This window comes from Piliocolobus tephrosceles, chromosome 13 (genome assembly GCF_002776525.5).
Source record: "Piliocolobus tephrosceles isolate RC106 chromosome 13, ASM277652v3, whole genome shotgun sequence".
NCBI classification, from domain to species: Eukaryota; Metazoa; Chordata; class Mammalia; order Primates; family Cercopithecidae; genus Piliocolobus; species Piliocolobus tephrosceles.
Window position 1 is genome coordinate 90667166 of NC_045446.1, and position 17616 is coordinate 90684781.

The 17616-nt window shown below is 38.8% G+C and overlaps 1 protein-coding gene across 1 annotated transcript in view; it reads left to right on the plus strand.

Annotated features, from left to right (window-relative positions):
* The window catches only part of ARHGAP42 (Rho GTPase activating protein 42), a 321711-nt gene that overhangs the window by 109580 nt on the left and 194515 nt on the right, over nt 1–17616 (plus strand). The gene's annotated exons all lie outside the window — the stretch shown is intronic.

Sequence of the window (17616 nt, forward strand, 5' to 3'; positions counted from 1 at the left end):
GTAATACAGACATGTTTCAAATGTTTGAGACAATTCATGGAAGGAGGAACTTACTTGCCAGAGTAATGTTAAAAGGGAACATTTGAGTTGAACCCTGAAGTTGGGAGAATTTTGCTAGGCTGGGAAGGATAGGGAAAGGATTCTATATTGATGGATGAATATATGCAAAGGTATTAGAGCATAGTTACTGGTGAAACACCCATTCAAAAATATAATTTTATGCCCAGTGTTTTCAAATATCTGTGATGTTCTCTGTCTATGATGCAATGTCCTCATCTGTAATATGGGAAAAATAGTAGTATATATCCCACAGGATTGTTGGAAAGCATCTGTAGCAGCACCTGTCACGTAGTAAATACATGTTGATGGTGATAACGATGCTGATAGTTACAGTGAGGGTTACAGGCTTATCTAAAACATTCTCTCTGATTTAACTGACCTCACTGTCCATTTGGGGGACCATATACACACATACAGCCATACTTCATTTCTTTGTGCTTTACTGTACTGCATTGTGCAGATAATGTGTGGTTTTTGTTTTTCATTTGTTTTGTTTTTGTTTTCAAATTAAGGGTTTTGGTAACCCGCATTGAGCAAATCTATTGGCACCATTTTTCTAACAGCATGTGTGTACTTTCTGTCTCTGTGTCACATTTTGGTAATTCTCCCAATGTTTCAAATTTTTTCTTTAGTATTATATCTGTTGTGGTGACCTGTGATGAGTGAATGTTGGGGTTACTGTTAGGACTTTTTTGGGACTCCACAAACCCTACCCAAATAAGACTGTGAACGTAATCAATAAATGGTAAGTGTGTTCTGACTGCTCTACCAGCCAGCCATTCAGCCATCTCTCTTCCTGTCCTCAGATCTCCCTATTGCCTGAAACATAGATATATTGAAATTAGGCCAATTAAAATCTTTACAATGGCCTCTAAGTGTTCAAGTGAAAGGAAGTGTCATGTGTCTCTCACTTTTTTAAGCCAAAAGGTAGAAATGATTTAAGTTTAGTGAAGAATACATGTCAAAAGCTGACACAGGCTTAAAGCTAGGCCTCTTGAACCAAATAGTTAGGAAAGTCGTGAGTGCAAAGGAAAGTTCTTGGAGGAAATTAAAAGTACTAGTCTATTAAACCCACAAATGATAAGAAAACGAAACAGCGTTATTACTGATATGGAAAAAGTTTTAGTGGTCTGGATAGAAGATCAAACTAGCCACATTTCCTTAAGCCAAACCCATTGAGAACCAGTCCCTAACTTTTTTTAATTCTTTTTTTTTTGAGGCGGAGTCTCACTCTGTCATCCAGGCTGAAGTGCAGTGGCATGATCTCTGCTCACTGCAACCTCTGCCTCCCAGGTTCAAGTGATTATCCTGCGTCAGCCTCCTGAGTAGCTGGGATTATAGGTGCACCCCACCACACCTGGCTAATTTTTGTATTTTTAGTAGAGATGAGGTTTCACCATGTTGGTCAGGCTGATCTCGAACTCCTGACCTTGTGATCAGCCTGCCTTTGCCTCCCAAAGTGCTGGGATTACAGGCGTGAGCCACTGCATCTGGTCCAACTCTTCAATTCTATGAATGCTGAAAGAGGTAAGGAAGCTGCAGAAGAAGAGTTTGAAGCTAGTAGTGGTTGGTTCATAAGGTTTAAGGAAAGAAGCCATCACCATAACATAAAAATGCAAGGTGAAGCAGCCAAGTGCTGATATAGAAGCTGCAGCAAGTTATCCAGAAGATCTGGCTGAGATCATGGATGAAGGTGGCTATACTAAACAATGGAATTTCAATGTAGACAAAACAGCCTTCCCTTGGAAGAAGATGCCATCCAGGACTTTCATAGCAGTAAAAGAAAAGTAGTCAGTGTCTGGCTTCAAAGGATGGGCTGATTCTCATGTTAGGTGTTAATGTGGCTGGTGACTTTAAGTTGAAGCCAGTGCTCATTTACCATTCCAGAAATCCTAGGTCCCTTAAGAATTATGCTAAATCTACTCTGTCTGGGCTCTAGGTGTAGAACATGGAGCCTGGATGGGAGCACATCAGTTTGCAGCATGGTTTACTGAATATTTTGAGCCCACTGTTGAGATCTGTTGTTCAGGAAAAAAAAAAGATATCATTAAAAATAATACTGTTCATTGACAATGTACCTGGTCACCCAAGAGCTATGATGGAGATGTGCAAGGAGATTAGTGTTGTTTTCATGTCTGTTAGCACAACATTCATTCTGCAGCCCATGAATCAAGGAGTCATTTTGACTTTCAAGTCTTATGATTTAAGAAATACATTTTTGCAAGGCTATAGCTGCCATAGATTTTGATTTTTCTGATGGAGCTCATCAAAGTAAACTGAAAACTTTCTGGAAAGGATTCATCAGTAGAAGTTGATTCTAGTAATGCATGCTCACAAAGAGGTCAAAATATCAACTGAAGTTTGGAAGAAGTTGATAGCAACCCTCATGGATGACTTGGAGAGGTTCAAAACTCAGTGAAGGAAGTAACTATAGATATGATGGAAGATTTAAGAGAACTAGAACTTAAAGTGGAGCCTGAAGATGTGACTGAATTGCTGCAATCTCATGATGAGACTTAAATGGATAAGGAATTGCTTCCTATGGATAAGCAAAATTCATGATTTCTTGAGATCAGATCTACTCCTTGTGAAGATACTCATTGTGAATATTGTTGAAATAACAACAAAGGTTTTAGAATACTACATAAACTTAGTTGAGAGTGCAGTAGCAGGGTTGACAAGATAGACTTCAACTTTGAAAGAAGTTCTACCATGGGTAAAATGCTATCAAACTGTAATTCATGCTACAGAGAAATTTTCTGTGAAAATTCCAAAAGAGTTGACTCTTTTGCCTCCATGCCACTGGAGGTGATAGTGCCACCCCCTAAATCCCTGGAATCTCACCCACCCCCATTTCTCCCTTCTTTATTTTTTTTGAGGCAGAGTCTCGCTCTGTCTCCCAGGCTGGAGTGCAGTGGTGTGATCTTGACTAACTGCAGCCTCCACCTCCCGGGTTAAAGTGATTTTCGTGCTTCAGCCTCCTGAGTAGCTAGGACTATAGGCGTACACCACTTTACCTAGCTAATTTTTGTATTTTTGTTTTTTTAGTAGAGATGGGGTTTCACCACGTTGGCCAGGCTGGTCTCAAACTCTTGGCCACAAGTGATCCATCTGCCTTGGCCTCCCAAAGTGCTGGGATTACAGGCATGAGCCATTGAGCCTGGCCTCTCCCTTCTTAATACACTCCCTCTTGCCTGTTCTCCAGCCCTATGGGTTTCTTTCTGTTCCTCTTCATGTGTCACTACAGGCTTCTTTTGAACTTACACCTTTGCCCTTTCCTCTGCCTTGAACATCGTCATCCATATCCTGTCATGATTGGCTCCCTCTTGTCACTCAGGCTTCATCCCACATATCTCCCCTGGCCCCCTGTCCTTTCCATATAGCCTTAGTTTAGTCCCCTTGAGTTCTAACATTATAACAGAAATACCTGCTCTCATGAAGCTTGCATTCTTTTTTTTGAGAAAGTCTCACTCTGTCGCCCAGGCTGGAGTTCATCGGTGCGATATCAGCTCAATGCAAGCTCCGCCTCCCGGGTTCACGCCCATCTCCTGCCTCAGCCTCCCAAGTAGCTGAGACTACAGGCGCCCGCCACCATGCCCAGCTAATTTTTTTTTTTTTTGTATTTTTAGTAGAGACGGGGTTTCACCGTGTTAGCCAGGATGGTCTCGATCTCCTGACCTCGTGATCTGCCCACCTCTGCCTTCCAAAGTGCTGGGGTTACAAGCGTGAGCCACCGCGCCCGGATGAAACTTGCATTCTAAGGGGAAGAAGCAAACATTAAACAAATTATGTCTGGTGGTGATAAATGCTAAAAAGAGAAATAATGGAGCTGGTGGGGGATGTTGCTGTTTATGAAGGTGCCTGTAATCTCAGCACTTTGAGAGGCCAAGGCAGGAGGACGGCTTTGAGGCCAGGACTTAGAGACCAATTAGATAGATTTAGATGCCTATTGTATATCTAAGTAGCGTTGTTTGGGGAGCAGCTAGATGTATGGTTCTGGAATTCAGGGGAGGAGCTGGGGCTGGAGATATACATTTAGGAGCTGTCAACATATGTGAGGCATTTAAAGCTATAGGAATGGGTGAGATCACCCAGGCTAAGAATGTGAGACAGAAGAGAAAGGGTGGGAGGATAGAGCTCTGAGGTTCATCAAGTCCACAGTTTGATCAGATGTGGTAGAACCAAGGTAGAGTCTAATGTCCTCCTAGGGGACATCAGATCAGTAGAAGAACTGAGAGAAAGCTTTTTGGATGACTTGATCAAAACCCGTTTCTTCACTTGCATGTAGTAGAGATGTTTGAGCATAATAGACAAACGTTGTGGACCCAGTGGCTGCAGCTTTCCTTGGGACAGAAGGTCCAAATTATCTGGTCCACTTTATGCTCTTCCTTTACCCTCCAATCATTGTCTGACCCCGGGGTCCCTCACTTTCTATTACAGTCCCTGACCTTGACAAATGATTTCTTGTGTGTTTAGCAATGTAGATTTTTTTTCTTGGCTGTATCTTTGTCACCAATGGGGGAAGCTTCAACTTCAAAATATTTCACCTAGAGAATTTATACCAGTGAACTGATTTCTTTTATTTTTCGTTTTGATGAACATGAGAACTACCATTGCCCACAACATTTCACGTTTCCCTTTGACCTGTGTAAGTTACAAATTTTGCTTTAGATTTCCCAGTATTTGTATATTCTTTTAGAGACAGAGTCTCACTTTGTCTCCTGGGCTGGTCACTGTAGCCTTGGATTCTTAGGCTCAAATGATCCTCCTGCCTCAGCCTCCTGAGTAGCTAGGATTATAGCCATGTGTCACCATGGCCAACCAATTCTTCAGTTTTTATCTTTTTATTTTTATTTTTCAGAGATTGCGGGCCTCAACATATTGCATAGGGTGGTCTCGAACACCTGGCCCCAAGTAATCATTTCACCTCGGCCTCCCAAAGTGCTAGGATTGCAGGCAGGAGCTACTGTGCCCAGCCTGTCTTTTTATCCTTGAGTAATAAAAGTACTTCCCTGAAATGAACTGGTTGTCTGGGTATTATTTTGGGACAAAGAAAACTTATAGGGAGACTTAGAAGAAAAATTTATAACCTTCATTAAAATTTCAATAATATTCTCTTTGTAAGACTGTTAAGGCCTCTATTTTTCTTTCACTTTTGTTTTAAAACATAAAGTTAATAAAGTTAATGGGAATAAAATCAGAATAGATTTAGATGTTTATTTTCTAACTTCTTGATTTTTGAGTCAGAGTCTCTCACTGTCACCTTGGCTGGAGTGCAATGGCGCGATCTCGGCTCACTGCAACCTCTGCCTCCCAGGTTCAGGCGATTCTTCTGCCTCAGCCTCCTGAGTAGCTGGGATTACAGGTGCCTGCTACCACGCCCGGCTAATTTTTTGTATTTTTATTAGAGACAGAGTTTCACTACGTTGGCCAGGCTGGTCTCAAACTCCTTACCTCTTGATCCACCCGCCTCGGCCTTCTAAAGTGCTGGCATTACAGGCATGAGCCACCACGCCTGGCCTAGATATTTAAGAAAGAAATAAGTGTGTCGGTAACATCAGTTGATTTTGAGCTTTTGTGTGAGCTTCAAGAGATATGAAGAATCTATTAGTGGTGCTCAGTACATTAGACATCGGGAATATGTGTCTGTTGAACACCTAAAATGTGTTTGTAGCCTTGTTTGGGGAGCAACAAGGCTATTATGTGCCTTGCATTATATTTCTATAGGGCAGCACTGCTTTAGATGATGATAGCAGCTGACACTGAACATTCCAAGGTGCAAGGCACTACTGCAGTTGCTTCATTTGTTTCAACTGATTTCATATGCACAGCAGGCTTCAGAAGTGTATGCTATTAATGTACCCATTTAAAACGAGAGGAAACTCAAAGGCACGTAACTAATACATGGTATCGCAAGGGTTTGAACCCATGCTGTGGGGATCTGGAGCCTTCATATAAATCACAGTGTCACAAACTAAGACTCTATTTCAATTACGGAGTCCATTAATAACAATAACTAACATATATTGTTGATATCATATGTAAGATGTGCTAATAAGTACTTTAGATGTATTACTTCAATATCTTACAAAAATTAGGGAAGAAGGGAAGAACATAGTCATAAGTTTTGAAATTATCTTAATTTTCAACAAGTGCATCATATTGTTACTGAAAAGGGATCCCGATCCAAATCCCAAGAAAGGGTTCTTATACCTCATGCAAGACAGAATTTGGGGCGAGTCTGTAAAGTGAAAGTTATTATAGATGTCAAGAAACAAAAGAATGGCTACTTCATAGGCAGAGCAGTGGCATGGGCTGTTCAACTGAGTATACTTATAGTTATTTCTTGATTGTATGCTAAACAAGGGATGGAATATTCAGGAGTTTTCTGGGAAAGGGGTGGACAGTTCCTGGAACTGAGGATCCCTTCCCTTTTTAGACCATGTAGGGTAACTTCCTGACATTGCCATGATATTTATAAACCGTCATGGTGCTGATGGAAGTGTCTTTTAGCATGCTAATGCATTATAATTAATGTCTAATGAACAATGATGACCAGAGGTCGCTTTTGATGCCATCTTGGCATTGGTGGGTTTTGGCTGGTTTCTTTACTGCATCCTGTTTTATCAGCAAGGTCTTTATGATCAGTATCTTGTGACAACCTTCAATCTCATCCCGTGACTAAGAATCCCCAGCCTCCTGGGAATGTAGCCCAGTTAAGTCTCAGCCTTATTTTACTCCACCCCTGTTCACGATAGAATTACTCTGGTTCAAATGCCTCTGATAATACTTAGGCATATATTTCTGTGAAAACTTTATCCATCAATCCTTTGACAGTTCCCACATTAAATTTTTGACATGTAAGATCTAAAAATGTTCAGTGAATCTGATAAATCTATTTAAGTCTTTCCCCCGTTCTTGAATCCAGAATTTATGAAGTAGTAGAATATTTTAAATGTTGAAAAAATTGTGTATCCCCGTTTCTCTTGATGAAAGTTTTCCCTGTATTTATTATTTTTGCTATACATCTTTGTTTTGCAGCTATGCCCTCGGTAGGTGATACTAATTAATCTTAAGTTTCTGGCTTTGGTGCTGTTACATGCTTAAGCGCAATTATCTGTGAAGTAATCCAGTTTCTTTTATTGTCTCAGGTAAATGAGGCACAGTATGCCAAAATTCCACATGTATGAAAACGGATTATGTTTCTGGTATGTCTTAGGTTAAATTTTATTAGAAACAAATTTTAGGTATGTTGGCCTCCATAGCAACATTTTTCTACAGTGATTTTGCCTGAAATTAAAACAAAACAAAAAAAAGAATAATACATCGTCTCAATGTCCTGCACGGATAAAGTTCTGATTTTCACGTTTACTGAATTGTGGATGCTTTCCATCTCCTGATTTCCAGTTTTCCGGTGAAATATTAAGATAGGATTGAGAGGTGGTAGATCATATACAATTTATTGCAACTGTAATAATAGTGGCTTTTATATTTTAGTGCTAACAATAATAAAATTCATTTTTAAATTTCTTATTTGTTTATTTATTTATTTATTTTGGGGACAAGTCTCACTTTATTGCCCAGGCTAGAGTGCATTGGCACGGTCTTGACTCACTGCAAACTCTGCCTTCCGAACTCAAGTGATTCTCATGCCTTGACCTCCCAAGTAGCTGCCATTATAGCTGCCCGTCACCACGCCTGGCTAATTTTTGTATTTTTAGTAGAGACGGGGTTTCACCATGTTAGCCAGGCTGGTCTCCAACTCCTGACCTCAGGTGATTCACCTGCCTTGGCCTCTCAAAGTCTGAGGATTATTGGTCCCTCATTTGTGTTTTTTTAATTGTGCAAAGAGCTTTTATATACATTTTTTTTTTCTTTTGAGGCACACTTTTGCTCTTGTTGCCCAGGTTGGAATGCAATGGCATGATCTCAGCTCACTGCAACTTCCGTCCCCCAGGTTCAGGAGATTCTCCTGCCTCAGTCTCCTGAGTAGCTGAGATTATAGGCGTGCACCAACATGTCTGGCTAATTTTTGTGTTTTTAGTAGAGATAGGGTTTCTCCACATTGACCAGGCTGGTCTCGAACTCCTGACCTCAGGCAATCCCCTCGCCTCGGCCTCCCAAAGTGCTAAGATTACTGGCGTGAGCTACTGGGCCTGGCCTTTTTATGTATATGTTATTTGATCCTTACAGCAATCTGAAACAGCACAGCCTCTAAATGGGTTACTCAGTATGATGTAGACCACCAGAAAGTGACCACACTTTATGTATAGGACCCAATTCCAGGAGTTGGGGCTTGCAGCTCATTGTTCTGTTCTATCCCATGTCTTCTCTCTTTTAGTTTTGATTTTAATCACCTTGTGGTCAGAGATCTGATCTTTGCTTTTTATATTCTTATATTCCTTGTATATGTTAGGTGTTCGGAAAACTATCTTGGTTATTCAAAATTTAGCATAGTGTTTAGTAGTACAAACTCCTTGATAGAAAAAGAAAAGGTAATTGTTGAGAATTATCAGTTTTCTTTTCACCATTTCTCAGATTGTTTGAATTAATTCATTATGGTTAAGTCTGACAGATAAATAAACTCTCTTTGGAAAAAAAATCATTAGTGAGAAGTAATTGAATAGGATAATTGCTAGGATTTCAGAAAACTGAAAGTGTTCATATTTATAGATTATATCTTTTGAGTCTGTAACTGAAAATGACTTAAGACTCTTAATGATAACTACAAATGTCTGTCAAAATTCAAAACATGCCTCAGAATAGAAATAATGCAGTGTTTAGACAATGAAGCCTACCCTGGCATGTGTCCTTTTAGCCATTTCACTGCTCGTTAACAGAGTATATTAAAGAGGAATTAAAGATGTAGAACTGTGGCCAGGCATGGTGGCTCACACCTGTAATCCCAGCACTTTGAGGGACTGAGGCGGGTGGATCACGAGGTCAGGAGATCAAGACCATCCTGGCCAACATGGTGAAACCTCATCTCTACTAAAAATATATAGATATATATACACACACACACACACAAATTAGTCAGGCGTGGTGGCGTGCACCTGTAGTCCCAGCTACTCGGGAGGCTGAGGCAGGAGAATTGCTTGAACCTGGGAGGTGAAGGTTGCAGTGAGCGGAGATTGCACCACTGCACTCCAGCCTGGTGACAGAGCGATACTGTCTCAAAAAAAAAAGAGAGAGAAAGAAAGAAAAATGTAGAACTGAGACTTTTTGTAGTGCTTTTTACTAGCTCTTGCAATAATACTTGGAAAGCAAAGAAGGTGGTATTTTTCCTTAGTAAAATTCAGGTTGTATGCTATTAGGAGTTCTGCTGTTGTAGCGTGCAGTCAACATAGAGAACTGAGCTGACACTAATTTTAACATATGTTTGTATTTTGCTATCCAGCTTTATAATCATCTGGGCATGAATTTTTTCCCTTATGATTAATGCTAGTCTGATAGCTTGTATTTCATGGTTATATATTCAATTGCTAAATTTAAAGATTTGTAGATGCATACGTGCAAATAGTCATCCAGTCTTTCTACTTTCCTGTTTCCCAAGACCCTCCCCTCCTTTTTTTTTTTTATATTTGACATTGACTGAAGGGAAGAATTTAAAGGGAACTCTTTTTTTTAACCAGATAGTGCTATTGAAAAAGCAATTAGTTTAAAATAGGATACTCTGAATAAAGTACTTTCATATTCTTCTGACTCTTTCTCTGTCAAGATGTAAAGTGTATTGAATTTTTTTTTTAAGTTTTGCTGTTTCCCTATGAATCTTTGGGTGTCAAGGTTTTTTGTTGCTTTTGGCTATGAATATGAGCTGCCACACAACACCTGCACTTCTGGTCTCTTTCATTGCATCTCTAGTTCTTTCGTTTTCTTGCCTTTGGCATTTATCCTAGTTTAGTAAGTTTTACTTTGGAGTCTTGTAATTGCACATCATATTGAAATCTTTGCATTTTTATCTTTGCACTTTTGAAAATACATTTACTCTCTAGTGTTGGCCATCACTTTCCATTGGTATAGTTGGGGAAGTGCTAGTCTTTATTCCATTCATAAACCATGTTTTGATGTTCTTCTTTGATACTTAGGAAGTACAAAGATACTTTGATATTATAAAAGGTAAATGTATATAAAGTTATTGTGTCACTGTCCCTTAAAAGTTTAACATCTGGGTGATGCGCTTAATTTTAAAGGACAGAAAAAGTAAACCAAAATAGGTGTGAGGTAGACGAGCAAAATACCTGTAAAAGATATCCTGAAGGGAAATTTTAAATAATGGTAACAAAGCTATGGATGAATGGGAAATATCAGGTGACAGGCCAACCAGATATTCAGAAATAAGGGAGCATTTTCTGGTTAACACATTCCTTTTTGTCTTTGCTTCTGATTAAACCATAGAGTGTATTTATGCACTACGGAAGAAAATGCAAATTTAACTTGATAATTTGATACATTTAATTTCCAAAGAAAGGGCAACAAAAGCTTTTTAAAATTAAACTTTTTTGAGATAATTATACATTCACTCTTAACTATGAAAAGTAACTAGAAATCAGGTGTATTTCTCCCAATGGTAATACCTCATAAAGTTATAGTAAATAGTTCATTACATTTTACTTGTTATAATAGTAATTAAAAATAACAAATTATTCATAAATATTCCCTTTTTCCTGGAATCAGGATTCATAATTTGAAAAGCCTAACTCTTAGGGGTTCTTATCAAGATGTTATGTTACTTCATCCTGTGATTTATCTCTGTGTCACCCAGGATACTCATTTGCAAGTCAAACAGGAAATTGATTGAGAAGACATTAGGGCAGCTTTGTGGGGTTAAGAAACAGCCAGAATCACAAACTCTAAGGCCTCTAAGAGGTTTTTTTATCTCTTCCTCTCATTTGCTTATCAGCCTCATTCTGTTAGCTGGCTTCTTCCACATGGTGAGTCATAAACATTGTACTAAACCTCACAGAAATTGTTTCTAGAGAGGATTGTCTAGTTTCTCGTTTTAAGACAAGATGAAGAAGAAAGAAAAAGAAAAGAAGAAACGTAGGAGAGACTCTGATTGGCCCAGCCAAGGTCACTTAAAGACGCTTGACCAATTACCCAAAGTTAAAGGGACAGAATATGTTGCATAGACTTTCATTTGAATATAGAGCTATTTTCAGAAACAAAGGAATTATTGTGAATTGGGCAATCACTCCAACTCTTGTCTATTATAATATGGCAATGACCTTAAGAAATTTCCGGTTAACATTGTCATTTGAACAGAATACTATGATAGTTGTGTATGAAATTTTACAAGACTTAGAAACATGTTAATTCACTCAAACATTAGAAACATTCACTTAAAAATTTGGAGTCACACAAAGATATGTACTATTACTGCTTAAATTCAAAATTGTTTTGGAGGGCCCCTAGTCTGTTCAGTAATATGAAACCAGAGGCAGGCTGGGCGTGCCTGTGTCACTCCTGTAATCCCAGCATTTTGGGAGGCCAAGGTGGGTGGATCGCATGAGCCTAGGAGTTTGAGACCAGCCTGAGCAACACAGCAAAACCCCGTTTCTACAAAAAATACAAAAATTAGCTGGGCATGGTGTCCCAGCTACTTGGGGGTCTGAGGTGGGAAGATCGCTTGAGCCCAGGAGGCAGAGGTTGCAGTGAGCCAAAATTGTGCCACTACACTTGAGCCTGGGTGACAGAACAAGACTATGTCTCCAGGAAAAAAAAAAAAAAAAAAAAAAAAAGGCCAAAGGCATAAAAATCTAAGACTTAAAATGAAAGAAACAAAATTGTCATATTATGATATGATTTTCCACATAGGAAATTGCAGAGTATCTATTTATTATTAGAGATAAATAAGAGAGGTTAGCCAGGTTAATATATGTAAATTAATTATATTTCTGAACAGAACCTTTAAAAAGTGGCAAAAAATTATGAGACTCAAGGATAACTAAACAAAGGTTGGGCAGGACTTTCATGTATAAAATTAAAAAAAAAAATTAAGATAGTAAAGGGGGAACTAAATAAATAGAAAACCAATCAATGAGTCCGTTCAAAAGAATGGTTTTAACCAACATTCTTTTTTTCCTCTGACTGTACTAGACAAGATAATTTACTGTAATAATTCAACTGATAGCAATTTGGTTAACTGTTTTTACTAGTGTAATGGTTTACCACAGGCTGGTCCTGAAGCTAGTGTATTTCCTTCTTTCATTTGGAAAATGTGGCCACCCTATGAAAACCTTACCTTTTTTTACATTCCAGACTTCTACCAAACCTTTGTATCTTTCACATATTTTCAACAGCAGATATGCTGCTGTTTGAAAAACTGATGTACTCTTTATTTGCATAACCATGTCTAACTGCCTTGGTGGAAAAAAAAAACTGCGCTCCATAGTAGTTGCTTTATTTCTATTGAGGGAAAATAAAATATCCCCTCCCATCTGAGACTTTTAATTCTATTCACTTTACGTTTTACCCACAGAATTATTTCTATTACTTCAGGTAACAGAATACTATGTAAGTGATGCAAGTAAAATAACACGTGTTTTCAGGATCAGCAGGAAACCAGAACACAAACTGGGAAAGTCTAGGTCTCAATTAATTATTGACATCTAGTAAAGCTTTAAGCTCCTTGGGACTTTGTTTTCTTTTTTATAAATGAGGAGCGTTCAGCATTTCCCAAAGTATAAAATGGAAACCACCTGCAATAAAATGAACATTTTATTTATTTTGATGGCGGTGGACAGAGTCTCGCTGTGTCACCCCAGCTGAAGTGCAGTGGTGCAACCTTGGCTCACTGCACCCTCCACCTCCTGGGTTCAAGTGATTCTCCTGCCTTAGCCTCCTCAGTAGCTGGGATTACAGGCATGCGCCACAATGTCCAGCTAATTTTTGTATTGTAAGTTGAGATGGGGTTTCACCATGTTGGCCAGGCTGGTCTTGAAGTCCTGACCTCAGGTGATCCGCCCCCTCAGCCTCCCAAAGTGCTAGGATTATAGGCGTGAGCCACCGTGCCCGGCCAGAATGAACGTTTTGAATGTTAGTAGTTCCATATTTATTTCAATGTGTGTTGGATACAAAACAACTCTGGATTTAATGAAAATTATTGCTTTGTAGGATGCTTAGTAAAAGAAGTAAATCCATTTATAAGGAAAAATGTAGGACATGGCCATGGCTGAAATCATGGAAGTAGAATGTGAATGACTAGAATTTGGGAATTCATGGAGTAGGTGATCCATGCTGCTTCTGCCTCGAGTGTCTTAAGTTTTTTTTTTCTTTGGAGACGGAGTCTTGCTTTGTTACCCAGACTGGAGTGCAGTGGTGTTATCTCGGCTCACTAAAACCCCCCTCCCCGGGCTCGAGTGATTCTCCTGCCTTAGCCTCCTGAGTAGCTAGGATTATAGGCGTGCACCACCACGCCTGGTTAAGTTTCGTATTTTTAGTAGAGATGGGGTTTTACCATGTTAGCCAGGCTTATTTCAAACTCCAGACCTCAAGTGATCCGCCTGCCTCGGCCTCCCAAAGTGCTGGGATTATGGGCATGAGCCACTGCACCCAGTCTGGATGTCTTGATTTGATTGTCTTCTGTGACTGTGTACTCTGCTGGACAGTGTCATTGATTAGCCCTAAGTTCGCTACCTCATTTATGGAGCTTACACTTAACTGCTACCAAAAACTAGTTTCTTTTCAATTTCTTTTTTTTTTTAATTTTTAATGTTATATTTATATTGCTTTTCATAGAGATGGGGTCTCTCCCTATGTTGCCCAGGCTGGTGTTAAACTCCTGGGCTAAAATGATCCACCCACCTAGGCCTCCCAAAGTGCTAGGATTACAGATATAAGCCACTGTGCCTGGCCCTCTCTTCAGTTTCTTATGAATGAATGAGCCTTCATATAGTGAACACGTTAATAATAGGTTCAGCCAGGTTCTGCTTATATCTTTTGCTTAAAGATACAAGCTGTAAACTGTAGGATTTGGGAAACTTTATAGCAAAGCGGATGGTGGACCATGGCGTAGTTTCATTTTTATTTACAAAACGGATGACATTTATGTGATTTTCTACACTGAAGTAGTTGGAAAGGATAGCAGTAATTTATTTTCAACAAATATTTATTAATCTCTTTCTCTGGGCTGGATATTGCTCTAGGAGCTGAGAATACAACTCTGGTCAAAAATAGCTCCTGCCTTCTAGTTAGCGGAAATAGACATAACAAAGAAGAGAGTAAAAATGTATTATCAGATGGTGATATATGCTCTGGAAAAAGGGAGATAAACTAGGATAGGTAGCAGAGGGGGCTGTAGGTGAGTTTTTAATGTCAGAAAATCAAGGAAGGCCTAAGTGAGTAAATGTCATTTAAGCAGAGACCTAACAAAGAAAGAAGTCAGTCTTATTTATTTATTTATTTTTTATTATTATAATTTAAGTTCTAGGATACATGTGCACAACGTGCAGGTTTGTCACATATGTATACTTGTGTCATGTTGGTGTGCGGCATCCATTAACTCATCCTTTATATTAGGTATATCTCCTAATGCTATCCCTCCCCTCTCCTCCCACCCCACGACAGGCCCTGGTGTGTAATATGCCCCTTCCTGTGTCCAAGTGTTCTCATTGTTCAGTTCCCACCTATGAGTGAGAACATGCGGTGTTTGGTTTCTGTTCTTGCAATAGTTTGCTGAGAATGATGGTTTCCAGCTTCATCCATGTCCTTACAAAGGACATTAACTCATCCTTTTTTATGGCTGCATAGTATTCCAGGGTATATATGTGCCACATTTTCCTAATCTAGTCTATCATTGATGGACATTTGGGTTGGTTCCAAGTCGTTGCTATTGTGAATAGTGCCACAGTAAACATACTTGTGCATGTGTCTTTATAGCAACATGATTTATAATCCTTTGGGTATATACCCAGTAGTGGGATGGGTGGGTCAAATGGTATTTCTAGTTCTAGATCCTTGAGGAATCACCACACTGTCTTCCACAATGGTTGAACTAATTTACAGTCCCACCAACAGTGTAAAAAGTGTTCGTTTCTCCAGATCCTCTCCAGCACCAGTTGTTTCCTGACTTTTTAATGATCACCATTCTAGCTGGTGCGAGATGGTATCTCATTGTGGTTTTGATTTGCATTTCTCTGATGGCCAGTGATGATGAGCATTTTTTCATGTGTCTGCTGGCCACATAAATGTCTTCTTTTGAGAAGTGTCTGTTCATATCCTTTGCCCACTTTTTGATGGGATTGTTTGTTTTTTTCTTGTAAATTTGATTGAGTTCTTTGTAGGTTCTGGATATTAGCCCTTTGTCATATGAGTAGATTGCAAAAGTTTTCTCCCATTCTGTAGGTTGCCTGTTCACTCTGATGGCAGTTTCTTTTGCTGTGCAGAAGGTCTTTAGTTTAATTGGATACCATTTGTCAATTTTGGCTTTTGTTGCCATTGCTTTTGGTGTTTTAGTCATGAAGTCCTTGCCCATGCCTATGTCCTGAATGATATTCCCTAGGTTTTCTTCTAGGGTTTTTATAGTTTTAGGTCTAAATTTTAAGTCTGTAATCCATCTTGAATTAATTTTTGTATAAGGTGTAAGGAAGGGATCCAGTTTCAGCTTTCTACATATGGCTAGTCAGTTTTCCCAGCACCATTTATTAAATAGGGAATCCTTTCCCCATTTCTTGTTTTTGTCAGGTTTGTCAAAGATCAGATAGTTGTAGATGTGTGGTATTATTTCTGAGGGCTCTGTTCTGTTCCATTGGTCTGTATCTCTGTTTTGGTACCAGTACCATGCTGTTTTGGTTACTGTAGTCTTGTAGTTTAGTTTGAAGTCAGGTAGCGTGATGCCTCCAGCTTTGTTCTTTTTTAGGATTGTCTTGGCAATGTGGGATCTTTTTTGGTTCCATATGAACCAAGTAGTTTTTTTCCAATTCTGTGAAGTAAGTCATTGGTAGCTTAATGAGGATGACATTGAATCTATAAATTACCTTGGGCAGTATGGCCATTTTCACAATGTTGATTCTTCCTATCCATGAGCATGAAATGTTCTTCCATTTGTTTGTGTCTTCTTTTATTTCACTGAGCAGTGATTTGTAGTTCTCCTTGAAGAAGTCCTTCACATCCCTTGTAAGTTGGATTCCTAGGTATTTTATTCTCTTTGAAGTAATTGTGAATGGGAGTTCACTCATGATTTGACTCTCTGTCTGTTATTGGTGTATAAGAATGCTTGTGATTTTTGCACATTAATTTTGTATCCTGAGACTCGGCTGAAGTTGCTTATCAGCTTAAGGAGATTTTGTGCTGAGATGATAGGGTTTTCTAAATATACAATCATGTCATCTGCAAACAGGGACAATTTGACTTCCTCTTTTGCTAATTGAATACCCTTTCTTTCTTTCTCCTTGCACCGTTATACATCTACTCTTTCATTGTATGGGTGTATCATAATTTACCCAATCATTTCCTTGTTGATAGTCATATATGTAGACTGGATTGCCTTCCAAAATCAACCTTTTTAAGGCAAATTGTGTGGAAGAGAAATAGATCTACATGCATGGAATTTTGGCCGTGTTAATCACTAATGCTCTATTCTGTATAACTTACAACATTTATTTTCCCTTTTAAAATGAACTAAGTCTAAGCTATGTTTGTTGCTCTGAGCCTAGTTCCCAGATAGATGTGTACATATGTTTCTTCTTAGATGTGCACAGAATTTTCAGTTAATGAGTACAATTAGAGAATACCTAGAAGTGACATTAAATATTAACAACTTTGTTTTTCTGTAGTTGTAGTAAAATACGCATACCATATAATGTACCATCTTAACCATTTTTAAGTGAACAGTGCAGTCGTGTTAAGTATATTCACATTATTATGCTACCAATCTCTAGCACTTGTCATCTTGCAAAATTGCAACTCTATACCCTTAAACAACAGTTCCCTATCTCCCCCTCCCCACAGCCCCTGGCAGTCACCCTTCTACTTTCTGTTCCTAGGACTTTGACTATTCTAGATACTATGTGCAAGTGGAATTACAAAGTATTTGTTTTTTTGTGACTAGTTTTTTCACTTCACATAATGTCCTCAAGATTCATTCATGTTGTAGCATGCATGAGAATTTCCTTCCTTTTCAAGGCCATTGTATGTATACTTTGTATTTTGTTTATCTATTTATCCATGGAGGGACACTTGAATTGCTTCCACCTTTTAACTGTTATGAGTAATGCTGCTTTGAATATGGGCATAGAAATATGTCTTTGAGACCCTGATTTCAGTTCTTTTGGATACAATCCAGAAGTAGTATTTTTGCATCGTATGGTAAACTCTTTTTAATTTTTTGAGGGCTGCCATCCTGTTTTCTATAATGGCTGCACTGTTTTACAGTCTCACTAACAGAGCGCAAGTGTTTCAGTTTCTCTGCATCCTCACTACCAGTTTTTTTTTTTTTTTTTTTTTTTTTGATAGTAGCCATCCTAATGGATATGACAACTTTGGGGTTTAATTTTGCTCTTAGACATGGTTGGGGTAGGTGGAGATATGTGCTGTGTATCTATGAATTCACAGGGT